Raw genomic sequence first — 16,683 nt, forward strand, 5'->3', positions numbered from 1 at the left:
TGCCCTCGTAAGAAGGAAGATACCCCGCGCCAGCTTAGTGTGGAGCGGCGCCATGTGTATGGGGCCCATTCAGCCTAAATGGCGATCAGAAATGCTAACACAGATGGTGTTTTGAAAGTTGAGCGAGAATCTGAGCAAACCCTGCTTTTCCCGCCGTGTTAAGCGAAGTCCCCAACGCCACAATGAAAACTACATGACAGGCCCAACATGCTTGGTATCCAGTTAAATACAAGGTCACCGTGACATCATGACAAAAATACAAGCCGCGAAGGTCCGGAAGTAGTAGATTATATTTATAATTTCGTCGTGTCATGTCACACGATGCAAAGTAAAAGCTGAAATCTCACAGAACTGAATTTCAGAAATATTTACCTACTTGGTAAATCTTTATGTTGAAAAACAATATTTTTTTCTACCTTTGAGTACGCTGTAATATTTATAATTTAACTTAGACTGTTTATTATGTTTAATTTTATTTTCAGCATAGCTAACACCGGAATTATTTTCTGTCCATTATCAACATATATGAAATAAACTTAATTTCACTTAGTGCAATAGACCATCTGTATATTTATTTTTAGGCCTGGTTTATGAAATTTAAGAATTATGAATTAAGAAATTGTTGTATTATTAACACATGACTCAATGTATACTAGAGGAATGGTTTATGATTGTTGTGTAGGAATTTTGACGTGTCATGTACGAACTGTATGTTGACTTAAGACTTAACAGAGATGTTTATATTTTCCCTTAAAAATTATGAGAAGCACCATTCAGACAACAGTACAATATGTTGATGTGAAATAATGTTGTGTTTGGAATGCAGGTTATGATCTAGTACAAAAGGAGTAGGGAATACAGAAATACTAGCATTGTGTTAAGAATTGATAAAATCTTATAAAAATTGCACAAAAAAAACCTGGAATATTTATTTTCTTTAACATTTTGGAAATTCATTATTCTGATGAGTTTCTGGTTAGTTTTTGCTATTATACGAGTATATTAACATGTATTGATGTCGACAAGGGCTACGCCCTCCCTAAGCCGATGTGCCTCATGCCACTGCCGATCCCCTCTCCTCCCACTGACAGCCTCTGTTTCAAACCTCCCGCCAACAAATGAGTGTGTGCATGTCCGGTTGCACTGCGCGAACCCTTTCAGCACCCTCCCTAAGGAGGAGTGGAGACTATGTTTTTTTAAATAATGCAATTCTTAAATATCTGTAATATGTAATCCTTAAATATTAATTAACTTGCAATTTTTAAAAGGTTTTAATAGTTATGTTTAACTGTCTTTAATATTAATGTACTAACAGTAAGTTCAGCACTTCCTCTGGCCACGACACCCGGGGCCCGGGGCAGTCTCTTCTGTTCGCCGTGCAGGGTATGACGCACCTCAGCACCTCGTCGTCTTCAACTTTTGCTTGTAACCGATCCGTTAACATCTGCCATCGTAACTATTTAACCTTTTTTAATCAACCTTCGAGGCCTAGCCCGGCGGCAGACTGTTTAACTTAATTAATTAAAGCTCCCCGGTGCATTTTTAGATTAATCAGCGGACTTAAACTTTTGGAGCTGGGCCACGCGGTGTCCTGGTCAGCAAGAAACCTGGACTATGTGCCGTTTTCTGTGTGCGTCTTGAGTGTATGTGTCGGCGCCAATAAAGCTCAATATTCACTAGACTCGTTGCACTTAATTCTCGACCATGAGTTTCCCAGCACAGAGACAGAGGTGTGTGGGGCGCCTCAAGACCCCACGAGCAGTAACATAGCATGCCCGGCGCTGAGAGCGGGCCGGGGGGGGGGGGGGGGGAAGTCGAGCCCAGCTCTACATGGGTCATGTCACGGCCCTGGGACACAGTCGGTAGCCGGGTCCATGTGCCCATCCACGTGGTGATGCCCAAGATATAAACGTACGCCGATTCGAAAAACCCCCTTACGACAAGTGGCGCCCAAGAGCATGGGGCTAGGCAACGGACACGCGGCCGCGAGAAACGGAACGTGTGAGTTCAGCGCCAGACCGTGCGCCACTGGCACCAGGACTGCCCTGTCTGAAACAGACACCGGACAGGGAGCAACCGACACCAACAAGCAGGACTCGGCCCGCAGGGGCCACTTCCGCTGGCGCAGTATCCCACAGTCGTGACCAGCAGCACGACCACCGACGGACCCAGCTTTGGACACACAGGCGCGGCCGAAGGCGGCCTGCTTGGAGTCCCTGTCGTGGTGAACGGCCACGCAGTCAACACCTTTGTTGACACCGCAGCAAGCCACAACTGCATCGCCACCTACCTCGTCAAGAGCTCACAGTTTGAGCCTCGCCCCGGCCTACTCCAACTCGCCACTGTCGGCGACGCCTGCCCGACGCTGGGTGTCGCGACACTCTACGTCAGCGTCAGAGACCAACACTCCATAACGACCGCCTTAGTGGTCGACGGACTCCGGGACGATGTCATCCTAGGACAGTCCTGGTTGTGTGACCAGGACACCAGCATCGAGGTGCGGATGAGACGTCTACATGTGGGTGTCCAGGGCAGTGGCGTAGCCAGGATTTGTGTATGGGGGGGTTGTAAGAAGCATGCCGCCTCCTCCCCCCCCTACGTATTAAAGCGGTGGGTCCGGGGGTCCCCCCCCCCACCCGGGAAAAATTTGGATTTTAAGGTGTAAAATAGTGCTATTTTAGCAGTTTTCGGTACTTAAATTTAAATATTGTAATGGTAAAAATTGTATTAATTTTAATATGAAATTTGTTTGAGTGATGAATAAAAAATTAATTAAAGATTTGTAGCTAAGGGGGGGGGGGTTGAACCCCTAAAAACCCCCCCTGGCTACGCCCTTGGTCCAGGGCCGACGCACATACCATGGCATCGGACACCCACTGCCACCTCCGGATCACAAGGTCAGTCTCGACGAGTTTCTACATGATGTGCCCCCCTGTCACCATGGAATGTTGCAAAGAGTGCAGGACCACCAGAGTAACGTGTTTGCCACCGCCGACCCACTTAAACACACCACAGTTATAGAAGATGCCATCCCGAACTTCCCGCACGAACCGATTTTCGTCCCTCCAGGAAGCTACGGTCACATGGGTAAACAGACTATCCTCACCCAAGTGCACGAGATGTTGCCAGACGGCATTATCGAGCCGAGTGAAAGTCCATATAACTCGCAAATAGTCTTGGCAGAGAAAAAGGACGGCAAATTGCGGTTCTGTGTGAACATTAAACCGCTGAATAAGGTCACCATTAATGCCCCACCACCCCTGTAAAACATCGCTGACACGATAGCTGGACTGGAAGACGCTAAAATATTCTCGTCATTGGACTTAAAATCAGGCTACTGGCAAGGGCCAATCAGACCCACAGACCGACCGAAAACCCCCTTCATCATTACGGACGGGCGGCGCTATCAATTCTGCGCTATGCCTTTTGGCTTGCAGGATGCGCCCGCCACGTTTCAAACAATCATGACCTGTGTGCTAGATAATTATGCAGGAAAGTTTACCGCGGCATACTTAGATGACATAATTATCTGGTCCCAGACCTGGGAAGAGCATGCCCATCATCTGGCACTCGTATTAGAGCGACTTGCCACCCAAGGACTTACGTGCAACACAGCCAAATGTCACCTAGGCACCACCGAGCTTGACTTCCTGGGGCTCGTAGTCAACGCGGAGGGGAATCGCCCGACGGAAAAACAGCTGGAAGTGATTGTAAACAAAGCTACGCCCCGCACCCGCAAACAGCTGCAGCGCTTCCTGGGGCTGGCCAACTGGCTCAGGGCGTTTATACCTGGCTTCTCGCTCGTGGCCGCGCCCCTCACGGGAGTACTGTCACCCAAACAGCCCTTTAAGTGGACGAACGCCGCACAGCTTGCCTTTGACGAACGAAAGAACAGGTTCCGTGAATGCCATCTGTTAGCCCGCCTCGACCCGAACAAACAGGTCATCGTTCAAACTGACGCCAGTCAAGAGGGCATCGGCACCATTTTGCTACAAATCGGTGATGGAGGCGAGCCCCGCATCGTAGAATACGCGAGTGCGAAATTCGGGGAAGTCGAGCGACGCTATAGTGTTAACGAACATAAATGCCTCGGGGTAGTGTGGGTGCTACGACACTACAGGACGCACCTGGAGGGACAACACTTCCTGTTGCGCACCGATAATCAGTGCCTTAAGTGGCTGGCGACAATGCAGGGCTGCTGCTCAAAGTTGACACGCTGGGCTATGCTGTTGCAGTCCCTAGAATTTATGGTAGAACACGTGCTCCGCAAGAGTAACGAACTCGCGGACGAGCTGTCCTGCAACCCAGACGACACGATCGAAGCCCGCGATGACGCCTCCTGGGATGAATGTTACCACCGACCAGCGGACGGCTAGTGGGCAAACCGGGCGCACTTGGTCACGACGCGACCATCTGTGCTGTTTTCAGGGACGACACTCTGACACTCCCGCCAAGGGTCGGAAATCGACGATATCGACGAGTTCGTGCCCGCAGTACAAAGGACATAATACCAGTCGCAGAAACTAATACGTAGCTGCGCGGCTGGCCCGCACCATGGCTACCGAGTTGTGGACGGACATTTGCAGGCACGTCCCGCAGGAAGCGAACACCCGTGTAGGACATTCGCACTGCGTGAGACTCGAAGCGAGGTATTCCACATGCTGCACGAGAATCGGCTTGCCGGACTTCCGGGCACGGACGAGACCACTAGAGCCATTCTTGAAGCATTCTACTGGCCAGGGATTAACCAGTATGTGCGTAACAGCGTGCGACACTGCCATCATTGACAACGACACAAAGCACAGCGGCCCGACGGGAAGAAACAGCAGCTGCCACGACGATCCATGGAACCATTTCACACGGTAGCATTGGACTTGATGGGGCCATACGCCCGCACCCCGAGAGGAAAAAGATTTCTACTGGTAGTGACGGATGGATTCGCACGGTGGGTGGAGGCCTACCCCCTGGCCAACGCCCGGGCGGGAACCACCGCACATGCACTCGAGACAGAGTTTTTCCCACGGTGGGGATACCCCCAGGTACTATTGTCAGATAATACTGCGCAGTTTTCGGGCCAGCGATGGACAAACCTCTGCGAGAAGTGGTGCGTGATTGCACACACGACACCAGCATATCACCCAAGAGCAAATCCGACAGAGCGGCGCAACCAAGAAATCAAAGCGCAACTACGTCTCCGCCTATCAGAAGACCACTCCCAATGGGACACCCACGTACCCGATATAATGTTCTGTATATGCCGCTGGAACAATGCAGCCACGGGAGAAACCTCGACTAGGCTAGTGCAAGGGCGGAACCTCCCACTGCCGGGCTAGTACCGTGTCGACAAGAGGAACCTGGAAACTGCCGACGGAACTCCCGAAGAGCGCGCTCGAGAGCTGACGGAAACCCACGAAACCGCCCAGCAACACCAAACCACGTACCAGGCTCAGATCACACCAATCACAATGCGGCCCCCACCTCCTCTGACACCCAGCCAGCTGGTCTACGGACGCCTGCGCCTATTGTCGGCGAAAAACCAGTATTACTTCGCCGGACTAGCGCCCAAATGGATTGGGCCGATGCCAGTGATTAGGATCATAGGCACCACGACCGTAGTAGTGAAACTCCCGTCAGGACGAGCTGCAAGGTATTATCGAGACACCATCCGGGTAGCAGATGAGGAACCGGACGAGGCGGGTGACGAACCCAGCGCGCTAACACCCGAGGAACCCAGGCAAACTGCACAGCCAGCTTCTTCGACCCCGAAAGAAGAAACGGAAGGGGAATTTCAGGGGTTTCCGGAAACCGGGGGAGGCGCCCTGTACCAAACACCCACACCACTCTCCCCCGACAACTGTTTTTAGAGAGGGAGGACGAAAAAATGTATAGTGAAAATAATTTATCTTTGACATTTTTTATAAATAACCTGGTCATCTAAAACCAAATATTATATATTGGACAACCACCTTCTCAAAAATATCTGGCCATATCTTTGCAGGTATCTTAAATCAGAACCTGTCAATTGACATTTTCAATTTTCAAATAATTGTTTATTTATTTTTAATTGGTTAAATATTTTTGTTACTTCACTTGATACCTTTGTCCTGCTTTAAAATTTCCGTCTGCTCGGGCACACAAAACTTATTCAGAGTTTCTGGAGAAAACGAATCGGATTCAAAATTATCCAAGATATCCGCGTAGGGTCTGTTTACGAAAAACATTGAAAAATTCGCGAATGTCCGAAAAGTATTTTCAATTTCGGATTAAATATTCCAATTGTATTTTTAGAAGAATTAAAATGGCTGAATGCATGTTTTTAGAGAAATTTTTAGGATTAAAACAAACGGTACACACTCTAGAAAGAATTTAAGGGACTTGCATTAAATATTTGCCTTCATTTATATATGTACTACATTTTTCCTTACGTTCACCACTTTAAATTTTCACAGTTGTTCTATGGACGTTGAGAAGACTGCGCGCCAGTTCACAACCTTACGCGACAACATGCCGACCTCCTTAGCATAGTCGGATGCACACCGGCTTACGGTGCGAGGGGTCCTGGGTTCAAGTCCCGGGTAAGACATGGGTATACCATATATACTGATATTTGATAACGATTTGAAATTGAGATTCACACTGAAAATGATGACCCTTTGGCCGTTGGCGAAAGCTCTAGGCCACAATGCCGTCACCCGACCTATGTGTAAGGCCCGGGGGGTACCTGACGGGCGCTAAGGGCGTCGCGGTGCTCTTGTTGTCCGGAGGGGCGCCAGGCTAGCGGGCTGCTAGGCCGTTGGTGTTGGGTCGTGTATACTCTGCCCCCGCGTGCCCCGCCAGGTACACGGCTTGAATCTACCCTGAATGGCTCTCCCTTGATTGTGAAGACCGCTCGGCCGTGTGGAGGACGGGAGACTCCGGAAAATTAGTATACACGAGTTGGTGAGAATTACCTTTAATCTAGTCCCGCTACAAAACACTCTCACCAACACTTGGCGACGTCTAGCCGTTACACAATTAACACAGAAAAGACATAACACTACACGACACTAATGGTTACCGCGGCAGTCTCGCGGGACGCGGGTCGATGCTCGCTGGAGACGGCCAGCGCCGAACATTAACGGGTGCATGGGGGCTAATGAGCGGGCTCCTAAATTCGGCGAAACATTTACGTGAGTGATACGATCTGCAGCGCGGTATCACGATGAAGACGGTCGGGATAGGCCCGGTTCCGTAAAATACGCGCCGAGTCGACGTGGGCAGCTTATGAATTAATAATAGTGTTAAATTTAAATATTTAGTGCAGAATAAAATGATCACAGAAAGAAAACTTGGATGCTGCCCACGGACACACGTCTGTTCCCGGCGCGGAGTGGTTCGAGACTGCCGGACATGGCCGCCTCGCAAGGAAGTGAAACTTTCTCTTCTTTGTGAGTCGGCGTCAAAAAACTTATATTAACTTAATTTGCTCTATTATAAGCTAAAAACACGTTCCAGGTACTCAATTAAAAGGTAGCACCTGGTAATTGTGTGCTTAAGGCTTAACAACTGTTTTATAGTAGTATTTAATTATTTGAATTGTGGCATCAAGTTGGCGACTGTAAATTTATCAACATATTGTCTCACTGTGAGCCGTTTTAGTTGGATTTCTTCTAATCTGACACGATCATAGTCACGGGCATTTTAATTAAGGCCAGTGGCCGCGGTGACTGTTAATGAGGTTTGTTGTCTATTGGGGTCACGCCCGAGGCGCTCGCCTGACTCAATCCGGCTGGGCTAGGGGCGCGCTCCGAAAACGGGATACGGTACTGGCGGTGCGGAGCACGGGCTTAAAGGCCATGGTCGGTACGATGTCAAATCCCCCCCCCCCCCAGTGGAAGCCCGTCTTCGCCACGTGTTCCTGCTCCCGCGGTAAGACGACCCCCTAGCTCAGCCGGCACCCTTCGACACGCGATCCCATATAGCGCGGCGCCTTAGCGCCGGCGGCGCTTGAGGTGCTGGCGCAGGCGGACGCCGCCTCAGTGGCTGCGTAGGCAGCTGGGCTGGGAGGCGGCGCCGCGGTGCATGAGGTTCTGGCGCAGGCGGACGCCGCCTCGGTCGCTGCGTGGGCAGCTGGGCCGGGAGGCGGCGCCGCGGCGCATGAGGTGCTGGCGCAGGCGGACGCCGCCTCTGTCGCTGCGTGGGCAGCTGGGCCGGGAGGCGGCGCCGCGGCGCATGAAATGTTTCGCGCAGGCGGTCGCCACCTCGGTCACTGTGTGGGAAGCTGGGCCGGGAGGCGGCGCCGCGGCACGTGATGTGTGGGGCGGCGTGACGAGACTGCCCAGGACGTACTCGGCCAGGTGGGCCGTGGGTCGGCGCTCCCGTCGGGGGCGCTCTTGCGGGCTACTTTCCTCGGGGCTCGTCGGGCCTTGCCGTCCGTAGGGCTGGCGTTCCCGCTCGGGTATCAGCGCCGGGCTGGGTGAGCTCCACCCCGGGGTGGTGTTCAGGACGTACTCCTGCAGCCTCGCTGGTCTGCGTCGTGTCCGACAGGGACATCCAGCCCCCTCCTCGCGGTTGTGTGACGGTAACGCGGAAAGTTGCGTTGGCAAGGGAGGCCGCGTACCCCCAACCACCTCTGGTCGGGCTGGGGGGCGATTCCTCTTCGTCCTCGTCTGGGTCGGATATGATGGGTTCGGGGTCAGGGGTCGCTCTGGCGGGGTCTTCGGAGTCGTCCCACGCGACTTCTGCCACCCGGCACCTGGCATGGCGGGACCGGCCCCTTCTCCGCTGGTGCGGCGTGGTGTGAGTCTCCGTAGGTGCCTCATGCCGCGGGGGCGGCTCGCTCTCGGGGGCCTCCCCACGTGGCGCGGTTTCTGCAACACAGGGTGCCTCGCCGGGGTCGTGGGGTGCGTCCGCGTCCAGTTCCCCGTCGGTGAGGTACTCGGGCTCGTCTGGAGCTGTGTCCTCGGCTTCCTCTCGCTGTTGCTCCAGTCCTCCAGGAGGGAGTGCATCAAGGGGGATGTCTGGTCCATCTGCCGTGTCCCCATGTTCGGGTTCGGTCGGGAGTGGTTCCCCGGGGGTCGCCGCCACTCGCAGGTGGTCCCGGTGGATCTTCTGCACGCGGCGGCCACCCAAGTCCACCATGTAGGACGTCGCCCCCAGGCGCCGCGTCACGGTGGAGGGCCCCTCCCAGCGGGGAGCGAGTCCAGTGCAGTAATTGCGCGGCGCTGCCGACAGGGGGTACGCTCGGGCGTACACCCGATCACCGGCCCGCAGTTGTGCCGGGGGTCGCGCTGTCTGGAGTGTGATTCCCTGACTGTAGCGGGCTTGTCTTGCGCGTGCCGCGTCGTGCTCCTGGGTTCGTCGCTCGTCGCGCTCCTCCGGTTGCTCTCCTGGGTGCGGTACGCTGTGTGTTGCCAGCTCGCCGGGCAGCGGCAGGTTACGCCCCTGGATCATCTCGGTGGGGGTCATCCCAGTGGCCGCGTTCACGCGCCGCCGAACGCAGAACAGTGCGTCGGCTACGTGGCGGTCCCACTGGCTGTGGTCCTCCCCTAGGCGCAGTCTCAGTTGAGTTTTCAGATCCTGATTCCTGCGCTCGGTCGGAATGGCCCTGGGGTGGTATGAGGGTGTGGTGTGGTGTATGATGTGTGCCTCTTGGCACCACCCTCTCCACCGGGCCCCCAGGAACTGGCTGCCGTTGTCCGTCAAGGTCGGACTCCGGGTAGCCGAACCGAGTGAGGAACTCGCGCGTCAGGTTTTCGATGATGGTGGCCGCCCGTGCATTGCCGCAGGGGTAGGCTTCTGTCCAGCGGGTGAACATGTCGGTTACGACCACTAGGAAGCGCTTACCCCGCGGCGAGCGGGGGTATGGCCCCATCACGTCCAGCGCGAGCGTCTGGAACGGTGTTGACGGCTGGCGAGGCTGCTGTTGTGTACCGTCTCCTCGGCGGGCCTTGCGGCGCTGGCAGGTCTCACACTCCCGGACGTAGACCCGGACATCCCGGTTCACCCCCGGCCAGTGGTAGTACCGGCAGACGGCTCTCCGGGTCTGATCCGAGCCCGGGTGTCCGGCGAGGTCATGATCGTGGTAGAATCGCAGTGTTGCCTCGCGCGCTTCGGGTGGGACGTAGGTCTTCCACTCGTCCTCTTCCCCCGGCGGTCTGGTCATGACGCGGTCGTCCCGGAGCTGCCAGGCGAGGTGGTCTCCTCCGCGCGCTGTCTCGCGGCGCCGGTCGGCATCTGGCGAGCGGCGCTGGGCCGTGAGGACGCGCTGCTCCAGGTCGGCCTCGGTACTGGGAGGGTCTTCGGTCCCTTTTACGCCGAGCATGAGACGGGTGCAGGTAAGGTGTCCGTCGGCAGTCGTGCTGGTGTGGGGTGGAGGCAGGATTTCGTCCCACTCCTCCTCGTCCAGCACCTCCCGTCTGCCATCTGGCCCGCGCGAGAGCAGGTCGGGGAGCTGATTTTCCGCGCCTGGCACGTGCTCGACCGTAAAGTCGAACGACTGTAGGAGCAGCGCCCAGCGAATCAGCTTCCCCTTCCTCCCCTGCATGGTGTGGAGCCAGGTGAGGCAGCGGTTGTCGGTGCGGAGGGTGTAATGCCTGCCCTCCAGGTGTGGACGGTATTTCTTCACGGCTTACACCACCGCCAAGCACTCCTGTTCGTTGCTGTGGTACCGCCTCTCCGCCGCGCCGATCTTCACGCTGGCGTAGTCCACCACCTGCCGTTCTCCATGGTCGTTCACCTGGTACAGCACGGCTCCGGTTCCCAGGGCGATTGCGTCCGTCTGGAGGACGAGTGGGCGCTCGGGGTCGATGCGGGCCAGTGTGTGGCACCGAGTGAACGCGCTCTTGACGGCCTCGAATGCCGTCTGGGCGGGCGAGCCCCAGTGGTAGCGGACTTGGGGCGACAACAGGTCCGTCAGAGGCGCGATGACTTGTGAAAAATTTGGAATATAGTTCCGGAGCCAGTTCAACAGCCCGATGAAGCGCTGCAGTTGCTTCCGGGTGCGTGGGACTTCTGCCATCGCGATCTGCTGGAGGTGACCTAGTTGGGAGCGGTTCCCCTCCGCGTTGACCACGTGGCCCAGGAAGTCGACCTCGGCGGCTCCGAGATGGCATTTGGCTGGGTTGGCTGTCAGGTGGTTTGTGGCCAACGGCTCCATCACCAAGGCCAGATGGCGGCAGTGGTCCTCCAGGGGAGTCCTAGCACCACCTCCTCACACAAGTCTTGCACGACTACTGCGGACACACTACTGTTCAATTCCTGCGTACTCACCACGATCTCAGCATGCCCCAGCATCCGCCCGGTGTGTGTGGTGGTAGCCAGGCGCAGCTCGCCGCTGCCCGGATGCAACGCGCCTGCGGGCACGAACGCCGGGCGTACGAACACGTCGCTTGCTCCGGTGTCGACGAGCGCGGCAGCTGGCCGGCCGTTAACCTCCACGGGGATACAGAACAGGTTGTCCCGCGGGCGGCCCAGCTGTCCCAAGGTCGGGAGGGTGCGCACCCCGCCAGGCGCGGGGTTGATGGTCTGTGCGGGGGGAGGGGGCTCTAATCCCGGTCCCCCCGGGGGTCGTTTCCCGACTGGGCCGGGCTGGTGCGCTGTGGCGGAGGTGGTACCACGTGCGTCTCCTAGCGCGGCGGTGTGGCGGGTCGCGCCGCCCGGAATCCCCGCGGGCACTCGCTGTGCCAGTGACGTTTGCCACGCGGGCATCCCAAGCGACACAGGGGGATTTGCTCCCATGCTCCGGCGTCCCGCGGTCGCTCCGCTCGCCAAGTTGGCGGCGCCTCGATGGCTCGTAGTCCTCGGTGTTGGTGTGAGGGTGAGTCCCGTAGTGCGGTGTTCCGCCGGGCTTCTGGTGGGCTGTCACCCCCTCGGGTGCTCGTGGTCGGGCCGCGCTTGCAGGCTCTCTGGAAGTTGCGTTCCGTCTCGCATGCTTCCTGCACGTACTCCGCTATGCTGCCAGTGTGGCAGCGACGCAGAAAAGGCTGCAGCTCGTCCCTCACTAAGCCCGTGATGATGGGCAGTGCCCCGGACAGGGGGGTGCCGGGCGAGATGCGGCGAAACAATTGGAGTTTAGTGGCGATGAACGCCTCCACTGCCTCGCTGTCCTTCTGCCGAGCCCCATAGAATGAGGCGGAACACTCGACGAGGGGCGATCCTGTGTCGAACCGGCGTCGGAACGTGTCCGTGAACTCGCCCCATGGCATGGCAAACCGGCCCCACATGCTCCACCAGCTCCGAGCAGGTCCCTCGCAGCTGCTCGCTGACCCCCTCTGTCCACTCCGATTGGTGCGTCCGGCACCCGGTCAGGCGCGTCTCGCACTGCGTCAGGAATTCCCCTGGGTCCTCATGCGGGGCTCCGGCGAACTCTGGCAGAGTTTAGCTCTGCGGGGCGGCAGGGCTCGTGCCAGGTCTTCCAGGCCGCGCCACACGCACTTGGCCTCGGTGATGTCCAGCGCGTGCGTCGCGCGGCCAGGGTGCGAGCTCCAGTCGCTGGCGTGGGTGGTTGGGGGGGCGGTGATGGCCGGGGTGGTACGGCTCGGTAGGGGTGTGTGGTCCACCGGTGGTATTCGCGCCTGTAATTCCGTCTCCGTGCTGTTGTGCCACGGTTCTATGAGCGCTTCGACTTTGATTGCCGGCAAGTTGTAATCCGGTGTGCATTTACATTGCTGTAGAGGGTTCGCTTTCCCCGTTACCAGGTCCCTGCCCTGTGACCAGTAGCAGACTCGACAGGTGTTCATCTTGAGTCTGTCTGCCATTGCGTCGCGCGGCGCGTTGGTGTTGACAGTCGCTTCGTGCGCACTTGTGGCTCTGTTTACAAACAGACTCCCGGCGAATGAAGAGGGGTGAGGGGGGATGGCGCGCGCGCTGATTCGGGCCGCTGGCCGAGAGGCGCCCGGACAGCCGCACAAAAGGGAGAGCCGAGACTGGCCACTGCGAAGGGGGGATGCGGATAGCCGTGTGTAGCGGCGGCCGAGAGCGCCCGGACAGTCGCACAAAGCGGAGAGCGCGAGGATGTGAAGGTGGATGGGGGGGGGGTGGTGTGCGGGCGAGGATGTTCGCTGAAGGCCCAAAGGGGAGGGGTGGGGGTGAAAGTGAAAGTTGGCGAAGGTCGGCGCGGGCGGTGATGCGCGCTTCCGGGTGGTCCCTTTGTCGCTGCCCTTCTGTGTGCCAAATTCCACTGCGCGCGTCCAAAATGGCCGTCTTCTGTCCCCTTTGTCTGATTTTCGGCTGTAGTTATGCCCAACGCAAGGGCGCCATTTGCCGTGTTCCGACCTATGTGAAAGGCCCGGGGGGTACCTGACGGGCGCTACGGGCATCGTGGTGCTCTTGTTGTCCGGAGGGGCGCCAGGATAGCGGGCTGCTAGGCCGTTGGTGTTGGGTCGTGGGTACTCTGCCCCCGTTTGCCCCGCCAGGTACACAGCTTGAATCTACCCTGAATGGCTCTCCCTTGATTGTGAAGGCCGCTCGGCCGTGTGGAGGACGGGAGACTCCGGAAAATTAGTATACACGAGTTGGTGAGAATTACCTTTAATATAGTCCCGCTACAAAACACTCTCACCAACACTTGGCGACGTCTAGCCGTTACACAATTAACACAGAAAAAACATAACACTACGCGACACTAATGGTTACCGCGGCAGTCTCACGGGACGCGGGTCGATGCTCGCTGGAGACGGCCAGCGCCGAACATTAACGGGTGCAGGGGGGGCTCTATGACCGGGCTCCTAAATTCGGCGAAACATTTACGTGAGTGATACGATCTGCAGCGATGTATCACGATGAAGACGGTCGGGATAGGCCCGGTTCCGTAAATACTTGCCGAGTCGATGTGGGCAGCTTATGAATTAATAATAGGTTTAAAATTAAATATTTAGTGCAGAATAAAATGATCACAGAAAGAAAACTTGCATGCTGCCCACGGACACACGTCTGTTCCCGGCGCGGAGTGGTTCGAGACTGCCGGACATGGCCGCCTCGCAAGGAAGTGAAACTTTCTCTTCTTTGTGAGTCGGCGTCAAAAAACTTATATTAACTTAATTTGCTCTATTATAAGCTAAAAACACGTTCCAGGTGCTCAATTAAAAGGTAGCACCTGGTAATTGTGTGCTTAAGGCTTAACAACTGTTTTATAGTAGTATTTAATTATTTGAATTGTGGCATCAAGTTGGCGACTGTAAATTTATCAACATATTGTCTCACTGTGAGCCATTTTAGTTGAATTTCTTCTAATCTGACACGATCATAGTCATGGGCATTTTAATTAAGGCCAGTGGCCGCGGTGACTGTTAATGAGGTTTGTTGTCTATTGGGGTCACGCCCGAGGCGCTCGCCTGACTCAATCCGGCTGGGCTAGGGGCGCGCTCCGAAAACGGGATACGGTACTGGCGGTGCGGAGCACGGGCTTAAAGGCCATGGTCGGTACGACGTCAACATTATATGTATGTGTGTGTGTGTGTGAGTGTGTGTGTGTGTATGTATGTATGTATGTATGTATGTGTATATATATATATATATATATATATATATATATATATATATATATATATATATATATATATAAATTGGTTGTCTTTAAAGTCGGTTTACGGACGATAGTTTAACGTGACAACGTCATAACAAAACATTGATGAAATGATTGATCCAGAAGAAAATGAAATATCATATTCGGCTTGAGACTGAGCCGTAATAGGTTTTTGCAACTAAACCATTTAGGCATTAAAAATATTATATTCTTTGAGGAATATTTTTTTTTTAAATTTTTCTATCTTTTGTATGATAAAACCTACCTCTGCATAATTTTATGAATAAAATTGAATCATTTTTATTGAATTATCACTATTTTGTATGGATACAAAGGAGTGAAATGAAATCTACAATTTAATTAATAAATTTACTTTTATTTCCATTCATTCATTAGTTCAAATATATTTATTACTTTTGAAGTGTCGTGCGCGCCGTATTTATTTTTACAAGTACAAAAAAAAATTCAGCCGCCGGAATTTGATCAGTCAGCGATGCTAACGACACAGCCACGAGGCCATATTGGAAACAATTGTTTCAGATGTTATAAATTAATAAAATATTTTACGCACGATATTTGTTTGAATTTCTTTTAACCAACATATTCTTGTTGGACTCGAAATATTTACACGCTCGTGGGCTAATAACTATAATATGGTGTGTGATTTAGTTGATCAAATAATAACTCATGACAAATAATTACCAATGTCAAACTAAAGCGTGAAAAGTATCATACCAGCAATAAATATTTAGTTACACAGCTAAAACAATACTCATACAACACTGTTTAAATATACTGATTTACACTAGTAATTAAAATAATACGTACTTGTAAGAACGCCATATCCTTCCGAATATACTCCCATGGCGCGGTGCACAACAATAACCTCGAACCCTGCTATGTTGTCGTCTGCCCCAAGCCGTGTGTGGCGACATGCGCAAGCGTGATCCAACTGGCGCGACCCGCCTATCCCTGCAGCATGGCGGGGTGAAACCTGAGCAGTACGCTGCCACGTGCCGGCCGAGTTCTTTGTACCGTCCGCAACATACCAATGAGATGCCACGCATGCGTAAACATAGTGGGACCATTCTAGTGCACTTCACACAAGTATGCTGGCAGCTCCTACACACATTACAGCTAATACTAAGCGCACACAACCTCGTAGATAATAAAGCGTAGGGAGTTGGGGCTAATGGGCTCGCGATGAGGGAATTGGATAGTTTCGCTGACCGTCCGACTGCCCTTACTTGGCGAAAGGCAACAAGAGCTGTGTTCTCTTCCTGAGTGTTTCCTGACGCACCAACTTGCGGGTAACACAATTTAAATTAATTATTCGTAGCTTCATAGCATAGATGTTGCTCGCGATTAATTAATGCAATTAACAACATCGTGCGTACACTACGAACTACATATTACAAAATTCTTCCTTTTGTTTAGGTATGCGAGCTGACTGGCAGCTTGGTGGGAACAACAACATGTTGCCCCTAAAGACCAGTACCAACCAAACACAATTTGGACAAAGGTCCAAGCTCCCAAATTGCTTAGTAGAATTTTTCTATCTGTCCTACTCTTCTTCCAGGACCATCCTTCTTTTCCTGTACTCAACCGGCCTGTTATTAATGCATGATATTTTGCATCCCACATGAAAGTGCCCAGGTTTTCCCTCTGTCTATGGAGGTATTACCTGGGCCCAACTTATCTAGTAATTAGTCTAGAATTAAGATAGGGGAGTTAGCCATGGCACCAATTGCGGCCATGGCTGGCCAATCCCCGAGCAAAGCACACGATGCATGCCTCTCTTTCTGCATGGCTTAAACCCAGCATGATTAAGCGCAAGGGCTTCGGCCTGGGACGCACCTAGAGCTAGAGTCTTCCCTAACCCAGACCCTCCCAAACAAAATACACTTAGTTTTAGTTAGGTTAGGAAAAAAAATAGTGGGACATCCGTATTGGGACAATTTTTCGTGCGTGCAGCCAGCGTTCATCGATTTATTAGACGTTGTCACGTCAAAAAAAATTTACGTGACACCGCGCTAGAAGCACCAGTGAACGTCATGCTTATCATCCGTAACACACATACACCCCGACTAAACGTGTCCCGTAAACTGCGCATTAAATTAAAAAAGTTTTCCATAGGTAACGTGCACATCGCAATGACTTGGAATTTAGGAAGGCTGTCA

The sequence above is a fragment of the Bacillus rossius genome, chromosome 8 (assembly GCF_032445375.1).
Source record: "Bacillus rossius redtenbacheri isolate Brsri chromosome 8, Brsri_v3, whole genome shotgun sequence".
Lineage (NCBI taxonomy): Eukaryota > Metazoa > Arthropoda > Insecta > Phasmatodea > Bacillidae > Bacillus > Bacillus rossius.